This window comes from Piliocolobus tephrosceles, chromosome 20 (genome assembly GCF_002776525.5).
Source record: "Piliocolobus tephrosceles isolate RC106 chromosome 20, ASM277652v3, whole genome shotgun sequence".
Lineage (NCBI taxonomy): Eukaryota > Metazoa > Chordata > Mammalia > Primates > Cercopithecidae > Piliocolobus > Piliocolobus tephrosceles.
In genome coordinates, this window is record NC_045453.1 from 36,688,419 (window position 1) to 36,695,884 (window position 7,466).

The following is a 7,466-nucleotide window of genomic DNA, read 5'->3' on the forward strand; positions in this document are numbered from 1 at the left end:
GATCGCACCACTGCACTCCAGCCTGGGTGGCAGAGTAAGGCTCTGTCAAAAAAAAAAAAAAAAAGAAGAAAAAAGAAAAAAATAATGGCCTCAACACAAACCTTGAGTGTCAATTTGCCTGTTTCCCTAGGAGTTAAAATTACGTAAGTGCAGTCACCATATGAGCCAGGATTTCTGCTCCCCAGTATGCAAACAAGAGGAATGCCTGCCCCGAAGTGAGGCACACTCCAGGCCACACCTCTGCCAGGGATGCCGTCTCCTTCCTCCACCACCTCCCCCTTGTGTTTTTTTGTGGTTCCACTCAAAATCTTTACTTTTTTTTTTTTTTTTGGAGACAAAGTCTTGCTCTGTCACCCAAGCTGGTGTGCAGTGGTGTGATCTCTGCTCACTGCAAGCTCCACCTCCCGGTTCACGCCATTCTCCGTCTTAACCTCCTGAGTAGCTGGGACTACAGGCACATGCCACCAGGTCCAGCTAATTTTTTGTATTTTTGGTAGAGACGGGGTTTCACCATGTTGGCCAGGATGGTCTCGATCTCCTGACCTCGTGATCCGCCCGCCTCGGCCTCCCAAAGTGCTGAGATTACAGGTGTGAGCCACCCAGCTGGGCCATCCTTACATGTTTTTAAAAATTGAGTTTTATTGAAGCATAATTTACATACAATGATATTTACCAATGTTTAGCATCCTGCTTGAACAGCCTGGACAAAGGAAAAGCAGGAGACCACCTCCACTGCCCCAGGGTCCCGACCCCACCAACCAGGCGTCTGCTTTCTGCAAGGATAGTTTGACCTTTGCTAGGATTTCACGTAAAGGAGGCCCTAAGCACGTGGTCTTTTTTGTGTGGCTTCTCTCACTTAGCATCCTGTTTTGGGGATTCACCCTGTAGCGGCAGCCTTGCCTTCCCACCGTACGGATGAGCCACAGTCCGCTTATCCACTCGCCAGCTGATGGATACTTGGTTTTCCCAGTTTTGCGAACGCTGCTCTGCAAAGGTTTGAGGCCAGTCTTCCTGCGGACGTATGTCATCTCTTTTGGGTAAAATACCTGGGAGTGGATGCTCAGTCAAGCTCCGTCTCCTTTTATGAATCTTTTTTTTTTTGAGGCGGAGTCTCGCTCTGTCGCCCGGACTGGAGTGCAGTGGCCAGATCTCAGCTCACTGCAAGCTCCGCCTCCCGGGTTTACGCCATTCTCCTGCCTCAGCCTCCCGAGTAGCTGGGACTACAGGCGCCCGCCACCTCGCCCGGCTATTTTTGTATTTTTTAGTAGAGACGGGGTTTCACCGTGTTAGCCAGGATGGTCTCGATCTCCTGACCTCGTGATCCGCCCGTCTCGGCCTCCCAAAGTGCTGGGATTACAGGCTTGAGCCACCGTGCCCGGCTCTTTTTTTTTTTTTGAGACGGAGTCTCCCTCTGTCACCCAGGCTGGAGTGCTGTGGCATGATCTCGGCTCACTGCAAGCTCCACCTCCCGGGTTCCCGCCATTCTCCTGCCTCAGCCTCCCGAGTAGCTGGGATTATAGGCGCCCGCCACCACGCCTGGCTAGTTTTTTGTATTTTCAGTAGAGACGGGGTTTCACCGTGTTAGTCAGGATGGTCTCGATCTCCTGACCTTGTGATCCGCCCACCTCGGCCTCCGGAAGTGCTGGGATTACAGGCGTGAGCCACCGTGCCCGGCCTCTGAATCTCTTTATGTTTTGGTCACCCCATGACTGCATCCCTTGCAAGGGCCTTGCCTGTGCTGCTTGCTGCGCTGACCAGAACTCAACACGACTCCGCACCCAGAGGGTCTTCTAAACAGACTTTTGTCCACTGGATGAACGGCAGCGGTGCCAGGGTGGGTCCTGGTGAGGCTAATGGGGAAGTGGCGACGGGCTGGAGGTGCCACCAAAGATGCTGACGGTGGCTGTGGTCAATGAGGCGGCAGGAACAGCGGCCGGCAGCAGTGATGCAGCTGTGGGTGGCTGTTTGTAAAGGGGAAGACCTCACACAGGCTGGAGATGCCTCCTTCATCCCTCCTTGAAACTAAACTCACCTGGGGAGATGGCAAGTGTTTCCTCCACTTCCCCCCACTTCAGGCACCCACGCTCACTCACACCTTGGAGCCGGCTGTCACCAAAACCCACACGATCCGAAATGACTACTTCCAGTTTCCCCGTCTGTGGCACAACTGCCCCCTCCCCGGCTGTCACACCTCACCAAGTGCTTCGCTCCAGGACAACCCTCCTTTCTCCAAAACAGGCGGCCTTCCCCTTTCTTGGGCTTCCTTCTTATCCAGTTCAGATTTTGTGGTCCAATCTTAGTCACTCTCTCGAAAATGTAGGAAGTCTTCCTATGTGCCTCCTTTTGTGGTACCCCTCTGAGAACTTCAGCCTTGCCAGCACCTAAACCGCTGCCCACTGTAGGGAAAGTCAAGCCAGGAAGATGGGGGCCACCCGAAACCCCCGTCTGGGCGCTCTGCTGCACCCACTCCTGGGGGTCCACGCCTGGGAAACGGAGACCTTTGTCCGCTCAGTCCCCACCCACTGCATGCCCTGGCCTTTCCCAAGCACTCTGGACTTGGTCTCCGGATGGTCTTATATGTTAAGCTATTCCCTGCCCTACAGCCTTCCCACCAGCATTTACCACCCATTACTTCTGACACACAGACAGGAGCCTAGAAACGTTCAGGAGAGAAATTCTCAGGAGCTTCTTAGAAGTGGCTTCCTTTTAGCCAGGTGCGGTGGCTCATGCCTGTAATCCCAGCACTTTGGGAGGCCAAGGCGGGCAGATCACGAGGTCAAGAGATTGATACCAGCCTGGCCAACATGGTGAAACCCTGTCTCTACCAAAAATACAAAAATTAGCTGGGCGTGGTGGCACATGCCTGTAGTCCCAGCCACTCAGGAGGCTGAGGCAGGAGAATCGCTTAAACAAGGGAGATGGAGGTTGCAGTGAGCCAAGATCGCGCCGCTGTACTCCAGCCTGGTGACAGAGCAAGACTCTGTCTCAAAAAACAAACAAAAACCCCCAAAAAACTGGCTTCCTTTCCAACTCCTTGCCCCAGTTTGCAAAGCCCTACCTATCTTCCCATTCCCCATCCTTAGCCTCATTCCTCTTGGCCCCTAAGGTCCCAGCCACTCTGGCCTCTGTTCTTATTCCTTCAGCACTAGGGCTTCTCCCAGGGTCAGCCCAAATCCACAGCCTAATTTACAGGGCGGATTCCTACCCATTGCTCTGGTCTCAGCTCCTGATCCACCTCCCCTCCAGAATGGCAACTGCTGGTGTTTGCTTCCCGCAAAACCTTTCTTGACCGGGAGCACTGGCTCATGCCTATAACCCCAGCACTTTGGGAGGCTGAGGTGGATGGATCACCTGAGGTCAGGAGTTCAAGACCAGCCTGGCCAACATGGTGAAAGCCCGTCTCTACTAAAAATACAAAAATTAGGCTGGGTGTGATGGCTCACACTTGTAGTCCCAGCACTTTGGGAGGCCAAGGTGGGTGGATCACCTAAAGTCAGGAGTTTGAGACCAGCCCAGGCAACCACGGCCAATATGGTGAAACCCCGTCTCTACCAAAAATACAAAAATTAGGCCAGGCATAGTGGCTCATGGCTGTAATCCCAATACTTTGGGAGGCTGAGGTGGGAGAATCACCTGAGGTCAGGAGTTGGTGGCGCGAGTCTGTAATCTCAACTACTCGGGAGGCTGAGGCAGGAGAATTGCTTGAATCTGGGAAGCAAAGGTTGCAATGAGTGGAGATCGCGCCACTGTACTCCAGCCTGGGCAACAGAACAAACTCTGTCTCAAAATAAATAAATAAATAAAATTAAAACATAAAATAGGCCAGGCTCAGCGGCTCATGCCTGTAATCCCAGCACTTTGGGAGGCTGAGGCGGGCAGATCACCTGAGGTCAGGAGTTGAGACCAGCCTGGCCAACATGGTGAAACCCCATCTCTACTAAAACTACAAAAGTTAGCCAGGCGTGGTGGCGGGCACCTGTAGTCCCAGCTACTCGGGAGGCTGAGGCAGAAGAATCGCTTGAAACCGGGAGGCAGAGGTTGCAGTGAGCTGAGACCATGCCACTGTACTCCAGTCTGGGCGACAGAGTGAGATTCTGTCTCAAATAAATAAATACACAATAAAAATAAAACAAAATAAAATAAAACCCCTCTTTGGGTTAAATCCCTACTTGCGCACAGCAAGCACTCTGAGGGCAAGGATGGGACGGGCCAGTGCTTCACCCAGCCCAGCAGGCCCTCGATACATGTCCGCTGAATGAATGATTCCTGTTAAGGATGGTAAACGGGGAAGGTGGAGAGAGTGGGGAGATCAGGTCATCACCAGATGCAGAGAACGACGGAGGCAGGGAGAACTGCCTTCGTCCTGCCCTCCTGGTATCCATGGCAGGAGACCACCCAGGCCCAGAAGGACATCAGCTGGTGGAAGGGGAAGCCCACCTGGAATGTGAGGGACTCCAGCCACCCTCACCCTCCTGGTCCTGCCACCCTCACCCTCCTGGTCCTGCCACCATCACCTGGTCCTGCCACCCTCACCCTCCTGGTCCTGCCTCCACTCAGGCACTGCCTGGGGCTTTCCAGGGGGCTGAGCAGCTGACCAGGAGCCTTTGCTGGGGCGGCCGGGCACTTCCTGTAAGGCCTCCCTCCTTGCAGCCCCAGCTCCAGGGCCTGCTCCTTCCTCCTCCGCCCCAGGGGCTTTCCGCAAAGCCTGAGGCCTGCTATTTTTAGCTGAGGGAGAGGGACCAGTTCCTGGCCCCATTGCCGCCCTGAAGGAGCCTGGGCTAAACTGGGGCTGGGGTTGGGCCTAGGGGTTGGGGGAGAGGCTATAGTCCCCAGCCCAGGCACACCTGGGGTGCAGAGGGGATGCTGCAGGCTGGGCTCCCAGCCCAGTTGGTGGACCAGGCGCTTACCCTGGGGAGGTGGGACTTAGGGCCTGGGTGGGCTGCCGCCCACTTCCTGTGGCCGCACCCCAGCACTTCAAAGGCTGCTGGCAGCCCTGCGGTTAATCCAGGCTCCCACGCAGCTGGAGGGGCTGGGCGGGCACACGTACCCCTGGCAGCTGGCCCTCCTCCCCTCAGGGCAGCTTCAAAGCAGCACGGGTGGGCAGCCCCGTGGTTCGCACGGATCCCAGGGCTGGGACGGGAGACACAAGGCGGTAATGGAGGCCCTGGCAGAGCCTCCTCTGCTCCTATGTTCCCCATCCCACTGCCTTCCTGGGTTGGCTTGGGGCAAAGGCCCAGGTACCTTCCTGGCCCCCAGATCCTGTCTCGAGGCAGGGCCACCTTTAGGGGTATCTGTGTATCTGCTTGGTGCCTGTGGGTTTCGGTGGCCTGGCCATGGAGTCAGTCCCGGTTAGAGAAGCCACAGGAACCGTGGTGGGGGCACCCCTTCAAGACCCCTCAGGACAGCCTCTCTTCCTCCCTCCCCACTCTCCAACTGGAAGGGGGGTGGGAGGGGAGGGGCCATAAAGAAGAAGGGGCTCCCTGTCCAGGCCTCCGGGCTGTGGTGGGCTTGACCTGGCGCCAGCTCCCCAGGGACGGCCTGGGCGGACGTATTGGAGGCGGGACCTCGAAGCAGCCGCCCCAGAGTCCCGCAGACGCTGAGAACAGAGAGTGCCTGGGGGGTGGGGGGGCAGCTTTCAGGGTCCCCTGGGGTCAGCTCTGGGACAGTTGCCGTTTTTAATCTGCACAAGTGATTTAGAAGGAGCCGCCAGGGCTGCAACCTAGATCCGCTCAGAGCGAGCTCGGGAAGTGCGGGAGGTGCGGCCCAAGAACCGGCCCCCCCAGCTGTGACCACAGGGCAGTGGGGGCCCCGGACGAAGCTTCCTCCTCTCCTGCCAGCCAGAACCTGGGTTCCTGGTGACCTTGCATGTCCGAAGTCTGTCCGTCCCGCCCCAGACCGGCTCTCCCCTCCCTGCACCGCCCCTTCCTCCTCCACTCTCAGGCGTCCAGGGACCGCTGCCCAGCCTGGCTGCCGGGACAGAGGCTCCCCCAGATCTAGGGCCTTGAAGGAGCCCCGGTCCCTGAGCTCACAGCACAGACGCCTGGGCCTTAGCGGACGCTGGCTTTCAGCCCACCCACCCAGCAGGTGGGAGCCACGCACCCCAGGAAGGAAGGCCTGGGGTTGGGCCGCGCATCCAGCTCGCCGGGGTCTCCACCAGGACCTTGACTTGGCGACCACCCCACCCCTGCTGACACAAGCTGGGCGCGCCTCCCTCGGTCTCTGGGCGTAGGGAGGAAGGGAGGGCTGGGTCTCCAGTCCCTCTGACCACTCTGCTGGCCTGCACCTGCTTAGGGCCCGTCCCCACCATCCACCACCCACCACCCTGCAGGTGCGGTGGAGGCGGGGAGGGGAGAAGGCGCAGGGGCACACCGGCCGTCACCCTGAGGGATTTTCGATGGTTCCACGACTTGGGGGAACCAGGAAAAAGGGGCAACTTCTGTGGCTTCCCGCGGACTTGGTGCCCCTGGTGGAGTCAGAGTCCCCACCAGAGACTCCTGTTTGGGCCCTCTGGGCTGGGATGCAGGCTGGCGAGGCCAAACCCAGGGGCCAGGAAGCACCAAACCGGCTAAGCTTAGGCCAAGAGCCAAGGGACCCCCGCCCTTTCCATTCATTCCCCAATCCGGGCTCAGCGTCATCTCCCCTCCTTGCCCACACCCAGGGCTGGCTGTCTGAGATCCAGGCCATGGTTTCCATCGGGTCACCATGCGCCCCCCCCAGGTGAGGGTCTCCAAGGGGCAAGGAGTGAAAAGCTGGAGCGGATTGCTTCACGGGGCGGAATGGCTGCTGGTGCCGGCCTGGTCAGAGGCCGGGATCAGTATTCACTGAGTATACAACACAGAGGGACCACTAAAAATGCAGATAAAAGCGTGGAGCCGCCAGTGTGACAGAAGAAGCCTGTAGAGAAGCTCCCTCAAAGACTCACAGGTGACACAATCACACCCTGTGGAAAAGCAACTGGGGCAAAGCTCTTGGCTTTAAGAATACCCCCTTGGATTGAGCACCGCGCTGCTAGAAATCTGGCCAGTAAGAAAAGCCTGGCCGGGTGCAGTGGCCCACGCCTGTCATCCCAGCACCGCGGTGGCTCGTGCCTGTAATCCCAGCACTTTGGGAGGCCAAGGCGGGCGGATCATGAGGTCTGGAGATCGAGACCATCCTGGCTAACAGGGTGAAACCCCGTCTCTACTGAAAATACAAAAAAGTAGCCGGGCCTGGCGGAGGGCGCCTGTAGTCCCAGCTACCTGGGAGGCTGAGGCAGGAGAATGGCGTGAACCCAGGAGGCGGAGCTTGCAGTGAGCCAAGATTGCGCCACTGCACTCCATCCTGGGTGACAGAGCGAGACTCCGTCTCAAAAAACAAAAGACTCTATGTATGTCTATGTTTGTAGGCAAATAGAGGAGGGTATGAAAGACACGGTCCAGGATAGCCACTCTGGACATCTAGGAGGGAGTGTGGAAAGAACAGTTAAT